The 13,002-nt window shown below is 49.9% G+C and overlaps 1 long non-coding RNA gene across 1 annotated transcript in view; it reads right to left on the bottom strand.

Moving 5' to 3' along the window:
• Window positions 1–243: 243 nt before the first annotated feature.
• LOC119443863 (uncharacterized) overlaps window positions 244–13,002 on the bottom strand; it is a 43,540-nt gene continuing 30,781 nt past the window's right edge. Inside the window, exons 3-4 of the long non-coding RNA XR_005190326.2 lie at window positions 11,324–11,385; window positions 244–314 (exon numbers count right to left, since the gene is read on the bottom strand). This is a non-coding gene — a long non-coding RNA (uncharacterized LOC119443863). The remainder of the gene's footprint in view (window positions 315–11,323; window positions 11,386–13,002) is intronic.

The following is a 13,002-nucleotide window of genomic DNA, read 5'->3' on the forward strand; positions in this document are numbered from 1 at the left end:
GTGTGCGGGATATGTGTAATTATTTACACTATGAGTAGGAAACAGCTTTGATGACACACTTTTCAAGTGGTTGTGACCATGTGTTGCAACCTCTGTTAACCTTAAGAGTCTGAAAGGGAGAGAACCCTGGTTCTTATATTTGGAGACCACAGATGACAGCCCAAATATTTTTGTTTTTACCCACCAAAAAAGTTATTGCAGTGATGAACTAGTCGTATATTTCAACCATGATTTCAAGTACTTACGTAACAAGGGGTAGTGTCTGTTAGTACTGTAATTTCGGTGCCATTTATCTGCGTACAGTTGATCCATATCTGCAACATAAGATTCCACGTATAACTGCTGACTAACTGCAATACGTATAGGAGGAAATAGCAAAGTGATGATATAGTGCTTTAAAATATTGGACTGGGTAGGCTTATTTGTTATGTTTATTATTGTTCATGTCAAGGATAAAACAGTAAAATGTATTGCACACACGGAGATAATGTGGGTATTGTGGGCTGCATATAGATTTTATGGCATTTGCAGTTTGAGTGTGGTGAAGGTTAGCAAACGTGTTTGCCCACACTTATCTACAGTAAGTATTATTGCGATAGCAAGTATATGGACACTCCAAAGCGGAGTTCTGCCGTCGGCGTCGTCGTCGCCGTCGCCGTGAGGTTCCGTATGACGTCAACGGCGATGAAATCGTCGCCCGGCTCCGGACGCTGTATGTGCGAGTGAAAGGGGCGAGGGGCGCGCGCTTTCACGGGGAGCGAATGCACGCCGGAGAGCAAACGCGCGTTGCACCGTGCTCCCTGAAGGGCTGCAGAATTAAGTGTCTCTTTTCTGCTTCCCCATATTTAGAGAGCAAACGCTACTTCTTCCGTCGCGCGAAAGGCCGTGGGGGGACGGGAGGGAGGGGAGGCGACGTTTAGCTGCGGCACGAAATGCGTATTTATATAAAAAGATTGTCGAAGTTTCACCCGAAAGGCGAAGCATCAATTGCGATAGCAAATTAGTAGAAAGCTATACGGAGGAAGGGTAGTAGTTTTATCAGCTGTATAAACTTGGACATGCAGCAGCACCAGCAAAGCGCAGAACTGTTGTCGAAGCCGTCGGCGTTTTGCCCGCGTTCGCACTGAACACGCGCGCCGTTTTTGTATAAATATGCATTTGGTGCCGCAGCTAAACGTCGCCTCCCCTCCCTCTCGCCCTCCCGTCCCCCCACAGCCTTTCGCGCGACGGAAAAAGTTGCGTTTGCTCTCTATATATGGAAAGGAGGAAAGAGACGCTTAACTCTGCAGCCCTTCAGGGAGCACGGCGCCGAACGCGCGTTTGCTGTCCGACGTGCGTTCGCTCCCTGTGAAAGCGCGTGTCCCTCGCGCTCTTTCACTCGCACATACAGCGTTCGGCGCGCGGCGACGATTTCATCTCCATTGACATCATACGGAACCTCACGGCGACGGCGACGGCGACGCCGACGGCAGAAATCTGCTTTTGAGTGTCCATATAATTGCTATCGCAATAAAATATGTTGCCACGCTGAAATGCCAGAACGAACTACTGTTTTCTTTCAACGCCCGAGCGCTCGCTCCGTTCGCGTCTTCGCGAACTGCGTCGTCGTCGGTGCGTCGGCACATCGGCGCTTGCAAACCCCCCCCTCCCCCCACGTATAGGCGGAGTCTTGCTTAGAAAACCAGCGTACACGCTTTCTTTTGGCTCTAGACAGCTTGCAGAGACTGCAGGGTGGATGTGACAACAGAAATGATGGTACCGTCTACGGAGGTCTGGACAAACGCGGGCTTGAGCCTATCTCTTGAAACTTTCTCTTTTGCGGCATGGTAGGTTGTTCTGAGCTGATAGTGGATTCCTAGTAGACGTCAAAGATGATGGAAGAAGATGATTCAAATTGTTTGCCTCGGTCAGTAACCACTTCCTCGGGAACTCCAAATCGCGACACCCTGGTGTTCACAAAAAATTTAGTGATGATTTCAGCTGTTAATTTAAGTTATGGAGTATGACGTGCCAAAACCACGATCTGATAGTGAGGCACTCCGTAGTGGGGGACTCCGGATTAATTTTGACCACGTGGGGTTTTTTAACGTGCACCTAAATCTAAGTACACGGGTCTTTCGCATGAAACGATTGTGAGAAAGTAGCGGGATCTTTTTTTAGAGGAAGGAAACGCTCCCACGATATCTATGTCTATATGCACTTTGAGGAAATGGTCGCTTGGCAGCAGGAATTTTTTAACTGGGGTTGTGGTGTGAGGTTGTATTTTGCTTTATTGGCAAGGCAAACATACCTGTGCCCAAGTTCGTAGGTCAACAGTCATGCCAGGCCAAACGCAGCGTCCAGAGACGAGTTTCTGCGATCCTTTCATACCGGGGTGGGAAAACAATGAAAATGTTCGAATATCCGTCGTCGGAGTAAGAGCGGTACAAGAGGTCTTGGTGAGCCGGTCGACATGTCGCACGTCATGGTTGCGGTAATATCGAGTAGGGGGAGACCTTCAAGCTTCAAACTCTTCGAAGTCGTACGTAAGTGCTGCAATTTTTCATCGCCGATCTGTCCTGAAGAAAGCTGTTATTGCGTCATCGGTCCAGCCTTCACTGCTTTGACGCGACTCAAAGCAAATACCGGAATATTCATCGTATTTTTGACGGGCTCAACATGTAAGGAAAACTGAGAAAGCTGTCTCGTCATCCTTGGCGAGTTGTTCATTCGTCCAGAGCTCAGCGCAAAGGTTAGTGGTTTGTGGTCGGTAAACAGTATAACACGATGTCCCTCTATAAAATAGCGAAACCGCATTACGTCGAGTTAACATGCAAGACGTTCTCGACCAAAAACACTGCAGGGCCTCTCAGAGCCAGACAGCTTCTTCGAGAAAAATCGGAGGTGTTTCCAATAGTCATAACTCAACTGCTGAAGAACTGCTACAACAGCAACACAAGAAGCGTCCCCCATAAGAATGGTGGGAGCCTCGTGCTTCGGATATGTTAAAGGAGCTACTTCGGCAAGTTTGACCTTTATAGCTACGTAAGCTTTTTCTCCCACGTCTGTCCAGGCTGAAGTTGATGTCGCTGATTTTGTGTGGACCAGTAGGTCTTGCAGTGGTTTAGGCGTTCTGGCACAATTAAGAAGGGATAAAACGCCTGTAGAAATTTTTACTAAACTGATAAAACTACAGCGTTGTCGAATTAGTTTGGAAGAGGGTAATTTGTAATGGCTTGACATTGGCAGGGAGAGGTTTGTTGCCGTCGCTGTTAACAATACGAACACGAAACTTCAGGGATGGCACACCAAACTGCCACGTGTCTGAGTTCATAACTAGACCGTGTTCTTGGAGTCGGTTGAAGAGCAACCAAAGGTGCTCACGATGAGCTTCTTGTGACGAGCTTGCAACACGAATGTCGTCGATATAAACAAATGCAAATCGTAGCCCGCGTGCGACAACGTCAATAAATCGTTGAAATGTCTGCACAGCACATTTTTCACATCATTTGCGAAGTTAACGCGTCTGGTACAGCAACAAAAAAAGTGGTGGGAGTATGGAGCAAGGAAAAAAATGTCACAATTTCGCCCGAAAGGCGAACCATCAACTGGGATAGCAAATTAGTGGACAGATATACGAAGTAAGAATATTAGTTTTATCGGCCGTATAAACTTGCAAACATAGGCATACTAACTAAATTAACAAGAGTGGTGTTACGCGCGCCAAAGCAAAGATCGGCCGGTAAAACGTAAATTTATTCCAATCTGTTTTTATCCCAAATCGGCCATTAGCCTGCCGTGCTAGGTCAAAGCGGTTCCAGGTCTGCCCTCCGGGGTCGGCTCGGAGGTTTTCGATGAGATAAGGAGGGGTGGTATTCTGTAAGAGTCCACCTAGTGGACTGTCCTCTTCGGCTGTCGCCATTGGCTGCTGTTTGACGAGCATGAAGGAGACTAGCTGGCACCTTCGCGCTCGTGAAGCGGCAGCCAATGGCGACGCCGAAGTTAACAGTCCACTAGGTGGAATCTTACAGAATACTCCCCCAGAACGGGACACTCGTCGAGCAGCGTCGGAAGTCTTTACCACCTTCTCGCCTCTCAATGTTTTTATATAAATACGCATTTGGTGGCGCAGCTAAACGTCGACTCCCCTCCCTCCCTCCCGTCCCCACCGGCCTTTCGCGCGACTGAAGAAGTCGCGTTTGCTCTCTGCCGTGCGTTCGCTCTCCGCGAAAGCGCGCGTTACTCGCGCACATAAAGCATGCATACGGCACGCGGTGATGATTTCATCGCCGTTGAACTCTATACGGAATCTCACGGTGACGGTGACGACGACGCCGGCGACAGAAATCCGCTTGGAGTGTCCGTATGATTGCTATCGCAATAATATAGATTGGAATATATTTACGTTGTACCGGCCCTGAACACATCTCACTCGATGACCACGGAAACTCGCTGTCAAAACACTGGAGTGAGTTAGCGTGGCAGCAGCAGCGAGCGAATTGACCTTCGGCTGCCGCTTTCATCAACGCGAATTAAGCCGCGAAAACACAGGGCATGGCAGGCCTTGTTCCCACCGCAGATGATTTTCAAGATACAGCGGCCGCGCGGTGGCGCACGGCATGGAACGCGCCCCCCACCTCCCTCCCCTTCCATATCTTCCCCGCCGGACCCTTGCTACCGGGTGGACGCGCGCCCGGAACAGAAAGCGCCCCATCCTCCCCACTTCCCTACCCTCCCTTCAGAGGGTTGCGTGCGACTGAAAGACGATGCGCATCCTTCCCACTTCGTTCTCTTGTGTGCGCGAGATAGAGCCGCGATCGCCGGTTCACACTTGCACGCTTTCACTCCCACGTACAGAATACAGCGCGTGGCGACGATTTTATCGCCCTTGGACTTTATACTGAACCTCACGGCGACTACGACGATGACGGCGACGGCAAATAAAATGCGCGTGTAGTGTCCGTATTAATTGCTATCGCAAAACTTAAGCACACGCCGAGGGTGAAGGTGAAAGCCCCCGCACTCAAGAGACATTGAGTTACTTGACATTCTCATTCGAATGCGTTGTTACTCCTTATTACATGTTTTTTTCCATCCAAAGGTGGCGGGTTTGATTGCCTTAATTGGCGCTACCGGAATTAACTGTGCCTTAATTAACCTCGTCTTAATTAACACCAAAGGTCGCGGGTTCGACTCCCACCGAATGTCGTGGGTTCGAGTGCTTGATTTAACTCTATAATAATTAACACGATCACGACGGTGACCCGCGCACCATCATACTGTTGCGTGAGTGTTGCGTGCTCGACCCGCCCACCACCAGAATTATTGTGCGATCGTTGCTTGCTTACTCATAGGAGACGATGACGACCGTGACCTTCACACCATCACAATTTTTGCGTGAGTGTTGCTTGCTTGACCCGCGCGCCATGAGAATTGTTGCGCGAGCGTTGCTTGCTTACTCATAGAAGACGATGACGATGGTGACCCGCGCACCATCAGAATTTCTGCTCGAGCGTTGCTTGCTTACTCATAGGAGACGATCACGATGGTGACCCGCGCACCATGAAAATGGTTGCGTGAGGGTTCCTTGCTTGACCCGTGCACCATCTGAATTGTTGCGAGAGCGTTGCTTGCTTACCTATAGAACACGGTGACGGCGGTGCCTCGCGCGCCATCAAAATGGTTGTGCGAGCGTTGTTTGCTTACTTACAGAAGACCATGGGCAGCAGAAATAAGCGTCATCTTCTTTAATAAAATCACTACTACAATGACGATGGTGACCCGCACACCATCAGAATTGTTGCGTGAGCGTTTGCATATACGTAAGACACGATGCCGGAGCGGTGTAGTAAGTGAATTACTACACCAAGTCGTCATCGTGTACGATTTCGCTTACGTGCCCGTAATTTCTGTGTGTGCGTGATACTGTACGCGTGATCGTTTTTTTTTTTTTGTAGAAACACATCTCATAGCATCACTACAAATTTATGTAAAGTGCCTCTGTCACAGTGTCATTGTAAATAATAATTGTGTACATTGTATGTCTTGAGCATCATTTTATATAATGTGACAATTAGTTTATGTGTAACTGTGCGTTTCCGTTGGTCGATGTGGTTATATATTACAGAGTGTGGTCTCGGACATTTCTACAAAAAGCGCGCCGTGTATAGAGCGCTCCGTACTTTGTAAATGTTATCGTCCTAGTGGAATTGTGCCGTTATTGTGACTCAATGTTCGTATCGTCTTTTCTTGAAATAAACTTTTTCAAAACACCATTTCGCTTCGACGACACAGTTTTCGCTCAAGGATCTTGAAGGTCGACTGAACGATGAGACATATAAGGCTTTCGCCTTAAAATTGCCCTCGACAACTTTGAAGCGGGAAGGGTGTCCAAACCAGTTCTTTTTCTCCTTCAGGCTAATGCCTCCCACAAGATAAAGCTCTAATATTGACTCCCGTGCACGCGGGCCTTGCCGGAAACGAAGCCACTCACGCCTGCGCCCGAAGATTTACGGAGCGGGCGCAGGCATTAGATGAGCCAGACACCGTTGTAGCAACGACTCCGTTAGCTGCGCGAGATCGGCTTTTAACCTGTCAGCACATCAGGGCTGGTATAACGTAATACTATTCCAATGTGTTTTTGTTCCAAAGCGGCCATTAGCCTTCCGTGGTAGCTGAGACTGATTCGAGTCCAGCCCATATGCGCGGGTGTCAAGCGCATATGGGCAGAGGCCGAGCCATTTGGCCTATCACGGATGGCTAATGGCCTACTTGGAATAAAAACAGATTGGAATAGTGTTACGTTATACCGGCTCTGTAGCCACTATCACCTAGACCATTTAACGTTTCCGCCGCTAATAAACAAGTCCTGCGCAGATGTGAACGGCTGTGGCAACAGCTGCAGACCCGCAGCTTTCTCTGTCCTCACCTCATCCACCTCCCTCTCTGCCCCTCTTCTACCTGTAAATTCTCCACAACCAAGCCAATCTCAATCACATCATGTGGGGCTGCCCTAAGCACCATCTTCCCCCTTCTCGCCGTAAATAGGTGGTGAGGAGCGGTTGGAGGGTGCCTTGCCCAGCTCCAGGCCCGATATCCAGGAGGCCTTCCTGGGATGAGTGAGAGGGCTGCGAAGAACTACCTTGCGTAGCACCCTCCCGTCACCCCTTTACCCTTCTGCCCGTTTCCTTTAAAAGTAAAAATAAACTTTTCTCCGCCACCAATGCTGCCCGAAATTTTGACCTACCCACTTATGCCACATCCGCGTATAGTCACACCCGCGCATGGTTAGAAGGCCGTGCGAAGAGATCAAGCGCAACGCTAAACCTTGCTGGCGCTGTCAGTGCTTCGCCCTTGAGCCAAAAAGCAAATTGGGCTGCTCTCCTCTGTCTCCTCGCTCGCGTATGTTTACGTATTTGCATTCATAGTAACGCAATTGCTGTTTGTTGTTACGGCCTGGCCTAACATCAGAATTTTGATGTTCGGCAGAAGTGATGATTTCGCGGTGCCACTTAAATGTTATTTTAGGCGTGGCGCATTGCTGCCACGGCCTATTCAGGGCTACTAGCGTCTCTTCAAGGTTGGCTGTAATTACTGCCATAGATCCAGAGTCTTAGCCCATTGTGCAAACCACGAATTTTGCAAGTCGTAGGAATGCATTCCAGTAGGCATGAAGGCCCGTAGCGGGTTCGTCCGACTTCAAAAATAATGTCTTTTAGTGGTACGAGCACCGAGTGACACTTTTGTTTGCTGCGCAGCAACTTCCGGTTAGGGACCGACTTTCGTTTTGTCAAAGAGGTGGGAAGAAATTAAAAATAAATCATAAAAAATAAAAACAGGTAGATATCGATCGTTCTACTTATTATTGATGATATATATGACATCAGAGGTCAGGTTTAGCGCAGTAAAGAGCTAAATAAGTGTCAGGAATAATCAGAAACAATTAGGAAAAGTGTTATTGCCGTATACCAAACCACACAATCGTACACTTTAGATACCCACCGCATCAGCACAGGTTTCCGTGGAACTCAAAGACCGGAGGACACGTCATCAGTGACTTCACACTTAAACTATGCGTACCCGCACAATACTAATTAAAATAAAAAAGTTGCAGTGGCTTAGCTCGGCTATGCCAGGATATACGTAGCGTTAGCAAAGGTTCAGCTGATTATTCTTAGCTTTCCTGGTTGCCTAGATTGTCAAGGATTAGCCTGATTGTCATGCTTACTGCTGCTCCAATGACACACACGTGGTATACGTATTATGTGGCACATGTATATTTATATCCTGGCATAGCCGAGCTAAGCCACTGCAACGAACGCCGCTTTGCTAGACGTTCGTCCCTTGTGCTCCAGTGTCTCCGCAGCACGTTTAGCCTTCTTCTGTTCATTCCTCCTACGCTCAACCGCTAATTGCCAGGCAACTACTTCGGGATCCGATGAGTCAAGCTTCTCCGTTCTTCTGCGCTGTTGAGCAGCATTTGCGCTCTCCTTCTCCATGGCTATACCACACTGGCAAACGCCAGTCAGAAGCGCAGCGGCTCCAGCGCAGTGTCAGACGGCGACTGCACAGCGAGCGCGCGCCGGCGCCAGTTCGTCTACCACGGCTACGACGTCACTCCTCTGGAATGCGCAGACCGGCGGCGGTGAGTCGCGCGCGGCGGCGGCGGAGTGCGCGAGAGGTGCCGGCTCCGGTGGCTCCGGTGCGCAAGCCGTGTGACATCACTGATCCTTGCGCATGCGCAGCACCGCTCTTGATGCGCCGCGCGAAACGGGCTTGGCTAGGCCAGTGTAGCTAACGATACAAAAACAAGCTAATTAGGTCTGCACACCAACTGACAAACAGTGAATGCTTGCCTAACACAGTGGAAGCCTCGCTTCTCCTTTCTGGATGGGTAACTGCTCCGTCGCTCGCTGGCGCGCGCCAGCTGCGTGCCGGTGCTCGTTACATGCTCTCATGGCGAATTCCACTGGGACAACAGGAGCAGGGCGCCGCGCAGTGCGGAGTCGGGTGACAGCGCAGTGAGAGCAGGTACACTCGACCTGCCACTGAAATACGGCGTGCATTTGGAGAGCAGGTGGGAGGGGGACGTGTGAGGAGAAATGCACCATGTGACTAAAGCAACCGACGTCCCACCATTCTCTGCAGGAGAGCGGCAAAACACGCGTGATCGTCTTGTAATCTGTAGGGCGTAAGGCTGCGACCGTTTGCGGTCACGTACTACATACTTCTGTGCAGCGCCGACGCATCCCACAATGTTTCCGCCTGCGAAGATCATCTGAAACTGCAACTTGAATCTGAAGTTGAGCTCCAGCAGCTTTCGCAGTTGTCACCGTCGAGCGTCTCAAGCACTTCAGGAAGGCGAAGACGCTTTGCTGGCGCTGTCCCCCGCGCATCCAACGAGAAGCAAGGCGGACTAGAAATGCCAGGATCTGTCGCTAAATCGCTGCGAAGCTCGCTCGTATCACCGACGTCAAAAACAGCGGTGCCAAAACACCAACTACGCTTGGATGCCGCCATTGCCGCCGCGCGCGCCGGCTGAAGCAAAATAAAAGGAAATGAGGAGGATATGACGGTTTAAGCCACGTGACTTCCTCCGTACTCAGCTTTTCAGGCGAGAGCAGTCCGGACTGCTCTCAGCTGCTCTCGGCGCAGCGAAACTGCTCCTGTTCGACCACTTGATGACGGCTCTCCCACTCCTGTTCGAGCACTGAAACACGTCGCCTCTGGAACGAGCACTTTCAGCGTGCTTTTGAGTGCTCCTGGTCTCCCAATGGAATTCGCCATCAGTTGAGCGGCGGAGGGGCGCATAAGGTGCGCTGTCCGCTAGGAGGCTACGCGTCGCGTTCTCCTTCACTGCCTCGCACGCTCCTCTGTGCATGGCGGTTTCCCGCCAGTTCCGTTCACTCGCTCCTCCGAGGGTGGTTTCCCGCCCTACACCAGGGTACTCCAACGCCGAGGTGCGAGTGCCACTGGCAGACACCTAAGTCAAGGATTAGGGTTGTTTCTTATTTTATTGCGATAGCAATTATATGGACACTTCAACCGGATTTCTGCCGTTGGCGTCGCCGTCGTCGTCACCGTCGCCGTGAGGTTCCGTATAGATAAAATCTTCGGCGCGCGCCGTATGCCCCAGCGGAAGCGTGCGGGGACGCGCGCTATCACGGAGAGCGAACGCACTCAATCTCCCACGCGCAAGCAAGGAAGCGGAAAGCCAGCGCCAGAGGGAGCAGGGGGGGGGGGGGGGCGCTTCTCTGCCAACAACCGCGCTCGTCGCTCGTGCGCACAGTCTCTTATCTCTCCCACGCGCAAGCAAGGAAGCGGGAAGCCAGCGCCGGCGAGAGCGGGGGGGGGGGGGGGGGCGCACTTCTACTCTGCCAACAACCGCGCTCGTTGCTCGACCGCACCCTCTCTTATCTCCACACGGCTCTGACCTTTATGCACTGTGCATTCGCCGCTCAGTTCCTGTTGAAGCGATAGACCGCACGTACCTTCGCCCGCTGCAGCGTATGGGCATGCTGCCAGTGTTTTGACAGTCGTCGTCTGCAGTCATTCAGTGTGATCTATTCATGTTTGTTTCTGCGCGCTCACACCACGCTTGTTCATTCAGTTACTAATAGGCGGGCCACATTTTCCAACGCACGCTACACATGTAATGCTGCCCGGATCGGCAGTGCAGCGCTACAGGTGTGTCCCTTCGCACGCGCTGCCCACGGGAAGCGCTTCTCATCAACACCACCGTTTCACACGCGCCTTTTCGTGGTCATCGAGTTTCTCTTCATGTCGGTCTACTTACGCCGCAGCACACCTGCTTACTTAATCAGCTCATGTTTACTACAATTTATATTGCTACCACAGCCGCTCACCTTACATCGTATGACATTGCTGTGTTGCTATCGCATTCATTGCTTCGCCCTTAGGGCGAAACTGTGACATTTTTTTTATTGTAATCTGCTAACCACCCTTGTGAATATTTATGGCGGAGCCTCTACATTTTGTAAAGTCATTTTTATTGTCTTATTTTAGCTTTTGTTTAGACTCGGACACGTGCCAAGGATTTTGGTTAAGCAATATGCGATTATTTGTTATCGGCTTTCAATTGCCGTCTTAACAACACGATTCTCATGTTCACGCACATTATTTCGTAGATTCATTTGCCTAACACCGTTGCTGATTTATTTCACTTCATCCAACGCAATAAATTGTGAATTAATAAAAGTTTCCAGGAACCACAGAAAAATGAAGGTACTGGGTGTTACCACCTAATAATTTTATAGTCGCAACAGTACAATACCTACAGCGAATTTTCGCTTACACTAAGAAAAGCGACATATAACATACTTACGTTTCTGAAATCATCAATTGTGGCGATAACATCATGGTTATTAGGCTGATAAGGGCTCTGCCCTGAAAAAGGAAAAAAGGTTTGTTGAAACCACACTAGAGCACTGCACGGGCTCGGGCTTACCCGAAAGACCGAGCCCGGCCCGGCCCGTGGGCCGGGCCGGGCCAGGTAGCCCAGTTCTTTCACGGGCTCGGGCCGGGTTCGGGCTCGGCGTGTGCTTTTTGACTCGGGCCCGGGCCGGGCTCGGGTTTTTTGACGCGGGCCCGGGCCGGGCTCGGGCTTTCTGGTGGTGTGCATGTAACGTGCAGCGAGTTATTCTCGGGTGTCTCAACTCTGAAAAACATTATTTTTCGGTCTCGGGTCGGGTTCGGGCCGGTTTCGAGTCGGGCTCGGGCCGGGCTCGGGCCTAAGGTAAAGGGGTGTCGCGCCGGTCCGGGCGGGTAACGTAGATTATTTTCGGGCCCGGGCCGGGCCCGGGTCTCACCATAAAAGTTTTGATCGGGCTCGGGCGGGCCGCCCAACGTAAAAACGGGCCCGGGCCGGGCCCGGGCTGAAAAAATCGGCCCGTGCAGTGCTCTAAACCACACCATGTATACGTTGATATAGGCGTTCATTACTTTGTCATTACTCCTCCGTCGTATTTTTCTTGAGTTGTTTTGAAAGTTGGATGCCAAAATTTCTTAAAGACGCGGGAATAATTTTATTCTAAAGCCCTTTTTATACCACTTCAGTCGATGTTTCAAGAAAATTGCTTAGTTTAATTCACAGGCTTCTCATTTAACGTAAACTATGAGACTACTACACAAAGTAGCAGATTCATGGCTAATATATATTGCAGCATCGTTCGCACGATAACTAAGCAAGTGTGGTGTGACACAGAAACAGATTTCACTTCTTGACCACAAACAGTCGATGTCACAGCGCAGGCTGTATGAAGAGCGCGGACAAAGTTGAGGGCGTTTGCTTATGCTAAAGCAAATGTAGCGCATGCTGAACTGCCTAAACATTTTTGGCGAATCTTTAGGCTGTGGGAGCCGTGGATATCACGTGCTGCTGCTTAAAACATATGGCCGCTGGCTCGATTCGTGGCTGCGGCGGCCTCATTTTGACAGGGGCGAAATGCAAGAACACTCGCGTAGTCTGATTTAGTTGTACGTTATAGAACCCCAGGTGATGAAAATTATTACGCATACCTCTACCAATGCGTCTTTCATAGTCCCGCTGTTGCTGCGGGAGGCTGCATCTCCTGAACTATTCGTATACTTCTGTCAAAACATATTTGCGATCGCGTAACACATACAATTTCACAGGAAAACTCTAAGCTCTTTTTCTTATTAGTACAGCGAGACCTTGCAGGCGCAATCTGTAAAACGTCGGCTTTCATATATTAGAGTAGTCGAAACATTCGTCGTTTCGCTACATCTTACGTATTTTCAAAATAAAATAGATTCAATGGCCAATCTTCCTCCCGAGCCATTCAGAATATTTTTGCAACTGAGTAGACAGCATTGTGTTTGCAAAAATGCTGTTGGGAGAACATACCGGGTGTTTTATTTTAACGTTAACAGAATTTCATAAAATTGCCTGTGGCATAAGCACAAATCTACTCGTCACCTGTACTAGTCGAAGAGGCAAACACTACGTATATTAGAAATCAAAATGCATAGTTTATTTATTAG

The sequence above is a fragment of the Dermacentor silvarum genome, chromosome 3 (genome assembly GCF_013339745.2).
Source record: "Dermacentor silvarum isolate Dsil-2018 chromosome 3, BIME_Dsil_1.4, whole genome shotgun sequence".
Taxonomy (NCBI): Eukaryota; Metazoa; Arthropoda; class Arachnida; order Ixodida; family Ixodidae; genus Dermacentor; species Dermacentor silvarum.